Source organism: Ursus maritimus, unplaced genomic scaffold (assembly GCF_017311325.1).
Source record: "Ursus maritimus isolate PB19 unplaced genomic scaffold, ASM1731132v1 scaffold_13, whole genome shotgun sequence".
NCBI classification, from domain to species: Eukaryota; Metazoa; Chordata; class Mammalia; order Carnivora; family Ursidae; genus Ursus; species Ursus maritimus.
This window is the reverse complement of record NW_024423675.1, coordinates 9,180,344-9,193,539: the sequence shown is the minus strand read 5'-3', so window position 1 is coordinate 9,193,539 and position 13,196 is coordinate 9,180,344.

Genomic DNA, 13,196 nt, shown 5'->3' with positions numbered 1-13,196 from the left:
CAAAAGTCAAAGTCAAGACAACAGAAGCCAAGACACAAACTGGGAGAAAATATTTACAAAAGATACATCTGATAAAGGACTGTTAATCAAAATATATGAAAGTTTTGGGGCGCCTGGGTGGCACAGCGGTTAAGTGTCTGCCCTCGGCTCAGGGCGTGATCCCGGCGTTATGGGATCGAGCCCCACATCAGGCTCCTCTGCTATGAGCCTGCTTCTTCCTCTCCCACTCCCCCTGCTTGTGTTCCCTCTCTTGCTGGCTGTCTCTGTCTCTGTCAAATAAATAATTAAAATCTTTAAAATATATATATATATATGAAAGTTTTAAAACTCAACAGTAAGAAAGCAAGGAACCCAATTAAAAAACGGGCCAAAGACCTTAACAGACGCCTCACCAAAAAAGGTGTACAGATGGCAAAACAACATATAAAAAGATGCTCTGCATCATGTCATCAAAGAAATGCAAACTGAAATGAGATCCATTACACAACTATCGGAATGACCAAATTCCAGAATACTGACAATGCCAGATACTGATGAGTATGTGAAGCAATAGGAACTCTCATTTGTTGCTGGTGGGAATGCAAAGAGGGACAGCCACTTTGAAAGACAGTTTGGTGCTTTCTTACAAAGCTAAAAATACTTTTACTCTATAATCCAGCAATTGCACTCCTTGGTATTTACCCAAAGCAGTTGAAAACTTATGTCCACACCAAAACCTACACCAGATATTTAAGGCATCTTTCTTCGTAATTGCCAAAACTTGGAAGCAGCTAAGGTTTCCTTCAGCAGGTGAATGAATAAATGAGCTGTGATACATCCAGACAATGGAGTATTATTTGGCACTAAAATGAAATGAGTTATCAAGTCCTGAAAAGACATGGAGGAACCTTAAATGCATATTACTAAGTGAAAGAAGCTAATATGAAAAAGTTACATACTGTATGATTCCAACTATATGACATTATGGAAAAGGCAAAATTATGGAGTCAGTAAAAAGACCAGGGTTTGCCAGGGGTTGGGGAAGGTGGAGGGATGGACAGGCAGAGCACTGAAGATTTTTAAGGCAGGGAAAATAGTCTGTATGATATTATAATGATGGACATGTGTTACCATGTATATGTCAACACCAATAGGATGTAGGACACTAAGAGGGAGCCATAATGTAAACAATGAACTTTGAGTGATTATGATGTGTTAATGTAAGTTCATAAATTGTAAGAAATGCTCCTCTCTGGTGGGAAATTTTGATAATGGAGATGTTATACATGTGTGGGTGCAGAGATCATATGGGAAATCGCTATACCTTACTTTCAATTTTTCTATGAACCTAAAACTGCCCTTAAAAAATAGTGTTTAAAATATTAAATAAAATTTAAAAGTTGGTCATTCAGTCACAATAGCCGCCTTTCAAATGTGCAATAGCCATATGTGGCTCATGACTATCTTATGGGACAGTATAGAAAGCCATTTTCACCTTCACCGAAAGTTCTATGGACAACTCTGATTTAGACCTTTAATAAAGGCACATGTTTGTTCATTCTGAGATCCTAAGACTCAAAACAACTGTCTGCATCTAGCAACAATATACCTTAACTGCAGTATCAGTTAATTTGAAGGAGGAATAAGAATTTGAATGGGGACCATTTCAAAGTTAGCTAACACTGGGATACAGAGTAGAGGAGTTTTAAGTAATCTAACGTATGGATAGGATAATGGTGAACAGTACAAGTGGTCACTGAATAAGAGATGAAAGATTCCTTTTAAGAACAAGCTTTATGTAGACTTGGAGAACAGCTTCAGTTCTCTAAAAAAACACTTTCTAACTGCTTGTGTCTACAAACATAAGTCAAATTTTGACGTGTATGTTATGTGGGAAGGACCCATGGTCTTTTCAGCTACACTAGGTACATGATTGTGACACCGTCCTCAGATTCATCTTAAATTCAAAGGCTAATAAAGCATTCTAACATTTGTAGTGTGGATTGATGGTTTCTCTGATGATGTAAGATGTGATACTATAAAGTTCCTCCAAGATAAGCTTTTCTTTTAATAAAATGTGAAGCATTTCCCTCTGTTTACTAGAAAATAACAAAATCTGAAGTACTTTCTCCAACTCAACTAGGAAAAGAAACCTAAACCACCACAGGATGTGTGTTGTCGAACAAGTCATTGCAGAGAAATGACAAAGACATTGTGTTAATTACATCTCTGGTATCTTATTGTAATTAGGGACTTAGCAATTACCTTAATACCACCAATAAAAATGGCAGTAAAATCTTATACATAAAAAGCACCCATGCCTCAGGAAGCCACTAGGATTTATGGGTGGAAGAAAAGCAAAAAGTTCAGAAAAAAGATGAAATTGAAGAACTAGGAATAAAGGAAGCAAGAAGGTGTGGGGGCTGTAATAGTTAATACCTCTACAGAGTCAAAAATAATGAAAATAAGTGCAAGCCCATTAGCTAGTAGAGCAAAGAGGTTATGACTTATAAGAGAGGATTTTTTTCCCTGCTATGATAGCAATGGAAGTTAGATTGTAGGTTACCTCATGAGCAAATGTGAATAATTGGAGCAAGAACAAAGAGAGACCTGATCAGATGTTGAATGAATAGAAGATAAGTCAGTGAAAAGAGAGATTATGATGATGTTGAAGAGGTAGGCAGCAATCACTCAGGAATCACAGAATCACAGCGTTTTAGGGCAGGAAAGGCTCTTTAGATCATTCATGCTAATGCCCACCCACAGTAATAACTTCTCTGCAAGGCCCTGGCAGATTATGTACTTTTTGCTTGACCACTTAAAGTGATGAAGTATTCTCTTTTTTGCCAAGTAGGCTTATCCATTTTGGGACAGATCTAACAGTTAGAAATTCCCTCCTTATTCTAAAGCAAGATCTGTTTCTTTGTAGCTTCCATATTCTTTCCTTGGCTCCACAGAATGACTCTAGTATATCTTCCCCATGAAAGCCTCCAGAGAGTCAACATGTCCCTCCTGTTTTCGTTTTCCAAGTGAAGCATCTCAGATCCTTTGATTATATCTCCTGACAGAATTTCCAGACCTCTAGAGATCCTGGTCACCTTCTCTTATTGAACTCTAGTTTGCCAATATCAGCTTTAGAAAGTGATGCCCAGAGGAAGTTAGTATTTTGCACATAGTCTGACTAGAGCAGATAACAGTGAGATTAATTTCCCTAGATGTTAGATTTCTGTTAATTGGACTCTTGGCTTAAGTAGAGCTGGTAATGCACTGTATCTGACTGGCATTTATCTAAATTGCTATCAAACTAGGTTTAGTCAACTCTGTATCTGAAAAAATTAATTTCACCTTGTTAGCTTTGATTGATTGATTGTTTGATTGATTGATTGATTCATTCATTATTCAAACAAATAGTATTTGAAGTCTACTATCTGCCAGGCGTTGTGGTATGCCTTGAGGATACCAAGAAGAAAAAACTATTCTAACCAATTGAGATTATTTCAAAAATTAAATGTCATTCAACATTGTTCTTTCTGCCATCACTTGTCATCTATAAATTTTAAAAATATAATTTTTATTTAAGTTAATAACAATTGGTTAAGAGAGAAACAAGAATATATACTGTGATAAGCTGATGACACTGGTATGTTACGATCCTAGATTCAAAAAGTTTAAAAGTTTTAGAGCTAGAGGGGACTTAGGGACATCTAAAAGTCTGATTCATTTATTTTATAGAATTAACATGTACCTTTGAGTGTGATTGTCTTAAATACCGTATTTCTCTTTTTGTTTAAGGGGAAAGTCATGGAATGACAGCTTTTATGGAATAAAAAATAAAAATTTTATGGAATTCCAAAATTCAGATTTTATCAGTCTTAGAGGGAGCAAATTTTTCAAGACTTACTCTTAAAGAACTCATGCTGTTTCATAATAATCACTGTTTCTTTATCAAAATCCTACCAAAAGCCATCTATTTGCTAGCTTACTTTAGAATATTTTTTGCTTTCCTATATTTTTCCTTTTCTTCTCATTCCAAAATGAGGCTTAAAATTCTTTTTTGATATTTGTAGGTTTCGTTGGGGGATGAGAGAACAAATTTCTGCTCATTGTGACCTTTCATCTTTATCACTAAAGCAATAAAAGGTGTCCCTTCTGGTTCACATCACTTTATCATTGGTACATCATCTTTGTAGCTTGTCCTCTGGAATCAAATGCATGTAAATACTTAATAAAATATAACATTATCTATATATTTATGCCCCCCGTTACTCCTCACCACTGTTGTGACTATATTGTCAGGATTTTTAGAGCCATACTTTTGTGAAAATTGTTCTGCAAATATGTATATTTATTCCTCAAACATGAAGTATTCTTTTGTTTCCAAGGGAACAAGTTCTATATTAGTCTTTTCTGGTTTTGTCCCCCCACCCCGAAAATTCTTCGCAATGCTGTATTTAGAGCCAGACTTATTAGCTCCAGGCATCACTTGTTTTCCTGTGTACGCTTTTCCACAGCATAACTGCCAAGCAAAATGACAAAAAAGCAAACTCTCGAAGGAACAAGTTAGTGTTCTTGTCAGTGCTTGGGTGTTGTTCTCAAAGGAGCTGAAATTCTTCTCTTTTATCAACAAAATGTGATGTAACGGACTATATTGGCAGTTTGTGTCACTGCTAAGGCAGTGGTGTACAGAATGGTATGTAGAGTTAACAGTCACAGGGACACATTCTAAAGAAATATATAGTATCTGTGTTTCCTGCCAAACAAGGAAAAAGTCACACTGGCTCCAATCTCCAGGAATGACTTATGTCTTTCTTCTTCTTTTTCTTGGTACTTTTGACCACGTTCACCCACTTTGCCCACCTCTAACACCTCACCCCTGGCAACCAACCAATCTGTTCTCTATATCTATGAGTTTGTTTTAGTTTAGATTCCACATTTAAGTGAAATCACAGAGGCTTTGTCCTTCTCTATCAGGTATCTTTCTTCTTTATCTCTTGCTGCTTCTCCTATCTTGATTTTCTCCTCCTCCTCTGCTTCCTCCATGTATGAATCATTAATTACACCAACAAGACGATATGCTATAAAGAAACTGAGGACTTGTAACAGATGCCATGTAATAGCAGGAGCAGTGACAACATCTGGAAATTGTGCAGAGCCACAGCTGGCATCCCTAATATTCACCTTTTAAAATTCCACTTTGAGGAGACTGTTTCCGGAAGTAAGTTCTGGTCAAGCTCCTAAAAGTGCCAAAATCAAGGGTAGTTGGCATCTATCCTAGTTTGTGTGCAAGGTAAAAATGTCTTCAGATATATACATGCACAGTCCACGTGACTACAGATCTTTAAGGCTATTCCTATGTTCTCTTAAATTAATTTGTTTCTTTGAATCTTAAAACCTGTGCTCATATTTTAAGCAGGTTGAGTTTGTTTATGAGAGAGATATTATTGCTGATACCTGTTATTCATCATAATAACTACATTCCCGTGACATTTTTACATGGATTAAACACTTACTGTCTTGCTTACACCTGTTTGACCATAGCAGTTCCAATTGATTTCATCTGGTCAGCAAATACACAGCCCATAAGCTCGTACTCTTCCTTTTAGTACCCATGGTAGACCACTAATCAATTATGACATTTGTCTTGCTAAGCCTGGAAATGCCTGAGAATCCTTCTCAAACAATGTTCCAGCCAACTGCTAACAATATATCAAAGTTGGCACTTGCTATGAAATATATTCCCCATTCTAGAACAAGGCCACACCTTTGAGAAATATCCTAATGTAAAAAGACCTCTGGGCAGTGACATCAGAAATATAAGGATCACCCATGGAGTATGTTGATACCTCTCTGAATGGGGAATTGCACCAGGAGAATTGGATACAGATCCCAATTTCTCAGGAGCCAGCAGGAAAGATAAGTCTGGTTTGGACTTAGACTAAATGTAGGATGGAAACAAAGGAGAAAACATACTTTGGGGCTGTATCTATAAATCTATAAATTGTCTGTGTGGCCATCGTTCAGATTCCTCTTATTCTACTGAACAGTTTTGTTTTGTTTTGTTTTTTAATTTCACAGGGGTGCTTAATTGTGATATCATAGGTGTTTCCTGGGACTAATGATCCAAAGTAGTGAAAGGGGACACACTGTTTTTTTTTTTCTTTTTTTTTAAGATTTTATTTATTTATTCGACAGAGAGAGAAAGACAGCCAGAGAGAGAGGGAACACAAGCAGGGGGAGTGGGAGAGGAAGAAGCAGGCCCCAGCGGAGCAGGGAGCCCGAGGCAGGGCTCGATCCCAGGACCCTGGGATCACGCCCTGAGCCGAGGGCAGATGCTTAATGACTGAGCCACCCAAGCACAAGGGACACATTTGTTTTTAGTTTTGTTTTATCACAGCATAGAGAAAGGAGCTTCTTAAAAGCGGGAGTTCATTCTTTTCCTAGTGGTTCTCACTGTTTGGTCGCAGGAAACTTTTGTGGTCTTTAACATTCTGAGGATCTCTCAAAGAGCTTCTATGTATGGGTTATACCTATTAATATTTACTGTGTTAAAATTAAAACGGAAAGAAACTAAAATAGTTATTGAGAATGACTACAGTAAAATGCCTGTTAACATAAATAATGTATTTTTATTTTGTAAAATTGATCTGTAGAACAAAAAATTTAGTGAGAGGAGTGGCATTGTTTTATGTTTTTCCAAATCTTTTTAATGTTTGGCTTGTTACAAGAAAATTCAGAGAACTTTATCTGATATGAATATTTTATTGAGCAAGAAACAAACTATTCATAAGCAGAGAGACTTCAAAACGAAAAGTGGTGAAAGAGGGGTTTTCAGTGGTTACAGCTCAGTTTATAAAGCATGAATGAGGAAGTGCATTGTTTTCTGTTGTGGTTTGTGACTAGAAACTCACATTCCTTTTAGGGTAGTAGCCTCTATATGCTGATTTGTTTGCCTCTCTGCTTACGTGATTGGCTAGCAAGCTATCAAGTCATGCTGATATGAAGAAAGCATAAGGTGTTTTGTTTTTTGTTTTTAGATTTTATTTATTTATTTGAGAGAGAGAGAGAGCACAAACGGGGGGGGGGGGCTGCAGAGGGAGAGGGACAAGCAGACTCCCCGCTGAGCAGGGAGCCTGAAGTGGCACTGAATCCCAGGACCCTGGGATCATGACCTGAGCCAAAGGCAGATGCTTAATTGACTGAGCCACCCAGGTGCCCCAAAAGTGTAAGTTTTATTTAAGGTCAGAGTCAGCATTTCTGGGAATCAGGACAATTTTAAACTTTGCTTACATGACTATAAATGTTGGGTGTTTGGGTATATTCAGACTGTGTCCTTCATTTTGAGGCTTAATAGGTGCTTCTTAATTCCGTTTGTTATGATATCCCATATCATGTAGTCTCTGGAAAACTTCCCTGTGTATATGCATGAAAAAATAAGTGTGAAAAAGACAAATAATGACTTAATACCATTTTGAAAATAGTTTTGACCTCACAGACCCCCTGAAAGATTTTAGGGACACTAGAGGTTCCTGACTGACCCTCTCAGCACTGATGCTTCAACCCTTTCTGTGATGACTGCTGATCTGATGGAGAATGAATGTATAGAGTCTCTTGCTGAGGCTGCCCTTGGCACTTCATCCTTTAAAAGTATCAGGTCCGTGGAAACAACATAATCAACTGAGATAATCCATTAACTAAATGTTGATTAAAGATATTTTCATAACTTTTACAATATTTATGTCCATAATTTAGAGAAAGTATACCCCCCAATACAAGTAAACACAGAAAGTCAAGATCTAGGGAAAAATAGTGTGGGCATTCAGGCCATATAGCTCTATGAAGCTGGCTCATTTGTTTATTTAATACATATTTATTGAACACCTCTACTGGGCGTAGGGGATGTGTGAATGACCTTCATTTGTTCTTACCTTCATTTGAGCTTACATTGGAGTGTATGACTTTCACCCCAAATATGGCTTTTAAGCCAAACAAAAACAAAACCAAAACAAACAAATATGTCAATTACAGGATGATCATTGGCCAAAAAGTGAAGAGGGACCCTCAGGGGAAGCAAAGATTTTTGGAGATGTACTATAGTAAATAGTTTTCCTACAGTAAATGTCACAACAGACTGTGTGAAGCTATTTATTATAGCCTCCATTGATGAAGGCTGAGGACACGAGAACAAAATGCAGCTGAAAGTATCACAGAAACTGCCTTCTGTGAAACAAACATTTATCATCCATTTGTTATCCATCTTAGAAGACGGTGACTCTAAAATGAAATTACTTTTCTTTTTTATATCCGCATTTTCATAGTACAAACCTCTCCTGGTCCATTAGAGCTGTAGTTCTGCCTCCCAGAAATTAGTCCCAAGGTTCCACCTTGTAACAAGAGGGCCAAGAAATGTGGAGAAACACAGGCTATTTGATGGGGGTAAATGTTTGATACAGCTGGTATTTTGAGGGAGTATTTCTTTAGATGGAAGGTTTTTTTGTTTTTGTTTTTTCCAGAATGGGAAAAAACGGTCTGTGTTACAGAGTGAATTGTATTTCCCCCAAATTTATATGTGGAAGTCCTAACCCCAGCACCTCAGAATGTGACTGTTTTTGGAGATAGTGTCCTTAAAGAGGTAATTAGGGTACAATGAGGGCATTAGGGTGGGCCTTAATCCAATATGACTGGAGTCCTCATAAGGAAGGAAATCAGAACACAGAAATATACGGAGGGAAAGTCATGTGAGAAGACAGAGAAGATAGCCATCCACAAGCCAAGGAGAGAGGCCTCAGAAACCAAGCCTGCTCCCACCTTGCTCAGATTTCCAGCCTCTGGAATTGTGGGAAAATACATTTCTGTTTTTTAACCCCCGCACCCCCTCAATCTTTGTTATAGCAGCCCTAGCAAGCTGACACAGTATGAGTACATGATGAGGGAAAGGAACTGTTGAAGGGGAAGGAATCAAAGACAAGAGAAAGGGAAGAGGAGGCAGAAGGGTGGGAATCAGGGGGAGAAAATCCCAGACATGGCAGAAAAGTATGAGATAAAATCACAGATAAAGGGTGTGTGGTCATTTGAAGAATAGCACCAAAAGATATGCATGTCAATTTCCTAGAATTGATGAACATTACTTTTTTTTTAAAAGAAGATTTATTTATTTATTTGAGAGAGAGAGAGAGCCCACCTGTGTGGGGAGACACAGAGGGAGAGAATCACAAGCAGACTCCCCACTGAGCTCAGAGATCAGACCTGAGCCAAAACCAAGAGTCAGAGTCTTAACCAACTGAGCCACCAAGGCGCCCCTATGAACATTACTTTATATGACAAAAGATGTGATAAAGTTAGGTCTCTTGAGAGGAAAAGTTTATCTTGGATTCCCTGAGTGGGCCCTAACCATAATCATGTATGTCCTTATAAGAGAGAGGCATACAGAAAGGGAGAAGGTGACATGATGTAGCCTCAAGCTGAAGAACGCCTGTAGCCACCGGAAGCTGGATGAGGAAAGGAGAGAATATATTTCTGGTGTTTTAAGCCACCAAATTTGTGGTAATTTCTTACAGTAGTCACAGAAAAGTAATAAAGATGGACTAAGCTTGGATATCACAAGGGAAATTTCTTCCTTTTAGACATGAAGTACAAAAGTAGGGTTGTTTATACACTAATTAACTTGAAGGTGGTGAAGTAGTTGAAGTAATTAAGACCATCCACTTTGTCAGTACTAATGCCTCACAAACCTTTCTGATCTTCTTATTTGGTAGAGACCCCAGAGTTTAGACTGAACCCCAAATATAATAAATAGAAAGCATTGAGATTAAAAAAAAATCTTTTGCCAACAAACTTTTACCAACAGACAGTAAAGCCTCTTATTTTACTTCATGAAATATTTAGCTATAAATAAAAAAAAATTGGACAGTAAACAAAGGGTCAGTAATGAAGTACCCAATCCTCAAGATATGCATGTCTTATAAGTAAAGTTAGAAATTTCCAACTGCTTTTCCGGAGGTCAAAACAACGTTCATAACAAGATTGCTTCCTTGAAATTCTGGGACAGTACAACGTTCTAGATTGTGATATACTGCAACATAGCAAAGTCTAACGGATTTTCCTCATGAAAATCTATAAAATTGCTATGATTGAACACTGCCTCAGAACTTGGTAAATACATTTTGATCTAAAATCTTGTATGTGTTATCATACTTATTCTGGAAGGTGGGTGGGGGAAATTTGGGTGAATGTTTGTTGTTAGCAGAAGGATGAATTAGTTTTGCAGTATGAGTTGGCATCCCATAAAATCCATTCACAAAATAGTTGCTTACTGGAGGTTTTCATCATTATGGCCGAGAAAGAGAGGCACATCTGTGCTCCTTGCAATATGAGGCATTCATCTTTCAAGCAAATGAAACACACTAGAATCGATTGGGATATGAGAGAAAAGATATTCAGATTGAGACCTTAATTCCGACACTAGAGACAGAATTGAGATTCAACCCTATAGCTACACCATGAAACGCCACATAACCATATGAAGGCTTTACACATTTCACTTCTGTCTATGATGGCTTTCTTTTGAGTAATTTCATTGAGAAAACAACATGAAAAGAAACATGTTGGGGTGCCTGGGTGGCTCAGTCAGTTAAGAATCTACCTTTGGCTCAGGTCATGATCCCGGTTTCATGGGATCCAATCTGCTTCTCCCTCTCCATGTGCCCCTCCTCCTGCTTGTGCTCTCTCTCTCTCTCAAATAAATAAATAAATAAATAAATAAAATCTTAAAGAAAAGGAAACATGTTTAGAAGTCCTTAAAGTATTACTAATTATTTGTTTAGCCTGGTTTCCGAAATTTGATATGTTGCTATCTTAAACAAATACGAAATTCTCTAAGCATACAGCATAAAATCATGTTCTAAACCCAAAGTGTTTTTTCTTCCTAATGGCATTTGTTCAACACACACAAGCCAGACAATGGAAAGGGATGTTGCATATGTGTGTATGTGTGTGTTTGTGTGTGTGTGTGCATGCTAGGGAGTGGTTAGATGTTATGGAAAAACCAACCACCAGGGACATCTTCTAGCACTTTTTGAACCCCAAAGATTCTTTGCCTCTAATCTCCGACATCCTTCACCTGTTTCAATTCTCTTTTCGAACACCAGCAACGCGTCTTACAAGGTACCTGTGTTTAGGGACCATGTCTTTCATTTTTGTACTCACACATTCATACAGCACAGTGCCTTGAGGTGAAATATTAAATTGTTACATTACACGTTGATTATTACAGTAGTCACTTACTTGTTTTGCTAATTCTAGTTTACATTTCTACAACGTATTTATATTAAAAACATAATTATTTTAAAAGCATGGTTCATGCCACACATGCTTTTAAAAATACCTAATGGCTCTGCATTGGTCAAAGCAATGAAGCACAGACTCCCGAATACCTCCCGAAATAACCCTATACATTCTGTCCCCAATTTACTGCCCCAGCTTTGTCTTAACCTTCCTTAGCTCCCTTAACGAAAGCTGGGATACAGCCACATGCCACACTGTTGTCCTTTTCGAAATCTGCAGGATTCCTGCAGAGCTCTGATTATTTGCATCTAATAGTTGGTCTTTCTGAAAGGCCCTTTCCTCTCTTCTTTATCCCTGGCCATGTAATTTTCTCCCTCCTGTGCTCTAATAGCCTTTATTTGCTCTCCTCTTGAATAATAGAAGGACCTTAGAAAACTTTAATTTTTTCCAGTTATATAATTTTTAAACTTTATTCCATTATTTTATTCTCCAAATTAGTCAAAGGCATAACTTTTTCCCCCCTCTGAGTTTCATCTTCCATCTACTCCTTCATTTTAGTTCAAATTCCTTCATTATGAGATAGATCCATCCATACTCTCTGCAAATAGCCATCAATAGTAAAACTATCATAGTCTTTATTTGTCCATCAGCAAACCCCATTTGATCTTCAAAATGGCTGCAGAATCTGACCACTTTTACAATGTCCCCCACCATCATCCTAGTCCTCTTCAGATGGGTGATGGGAACAGCTTGCTTCCTGATAATCCTGCTTCTACTCTTGTCCTCTCAGTGAATATTGCTAATTACCTCCCAAAGATCCATTCTCTCTTCTTTTGTTAAAAATCATATCCTATTAAATTGGAGTGACATAGTAGTGAGCTAAAAAATGACAATTCCTTACTTCTCTTGCAAATGGACTGGTTAAGGAGGTTTTAGAGTTGTCTCTGGCTGAAGCTTTGGGGAAAGCTCTCCTTTGAAGGAGCTGATAAATCTGAAAAGAACACTCTTTTTATGTTGCTGCTTCCTGTATTTTAATGTCTATCATGTGAAAGTGGTAGCAAGAATTTCAGCAGAATCTAAAAAGTAAATCCAGGAGAATTACTGAGACTTTGGTAGTGATATCTTTGAGTAGTAAGTGTATATTAGCAATCTCCTAATTGATACAATTTAAGACTACTGCCCACCTAACAGCCACGGGAATATTTTGAAAATGGTGGTTTGTAAGAGAAAACATAAAGAAACCTTTTTTTCATCTTTGGAGTTGGTAAAAATTCTTTATACATTACCCCCCAAAATACTAACCAAAAAGGAAAAACATGACAAATTGAAGTACATTAAAATTAGAAACTTTCATCAAAGGCTAACAATAGATATTGAAGACACAGGGTAGTAGAGAATAGTTTTAACACACACATATCTGACACAATTTATATGCAAGAAATAAAAAGGACTTCTACAAATCAGTAAGAAAAATACTACAACCCAACAGGAAAATGAGCAAAAACTTAACAGGTACTTCACGAAAGAGAGTATCTAAATTACAACTAAACATTTGAAATGTGCTAATGTGCTCAACCTCATTAATTACTAGGAGATTGCTAATGACATGAAATGAAACTAAGGTAATGATAAGAACAATATACATTCACCAGAATAGCTAAAACTAAGCTAAAACCAAGTGTTGATGTGTATGCGAAACACAGCTCGTTGAAGCAGAAGTAGATACAATTTGGAAACACTGATTGGCTTATCTACTAATGCTGAACACAATGAATATCTTATACACTAATAGTTTTACTCCAAGGTAAAATCTAATAGAAATGCATATGTATTGTAGTAGGCTGAATAATGCCCCCCTAAGAATGTCCACATCTTAATCCTCAGAGCCTGTGTTACCTTACACGACGGTTGAAGGGACTGTGATTAAGTTAAGGCTA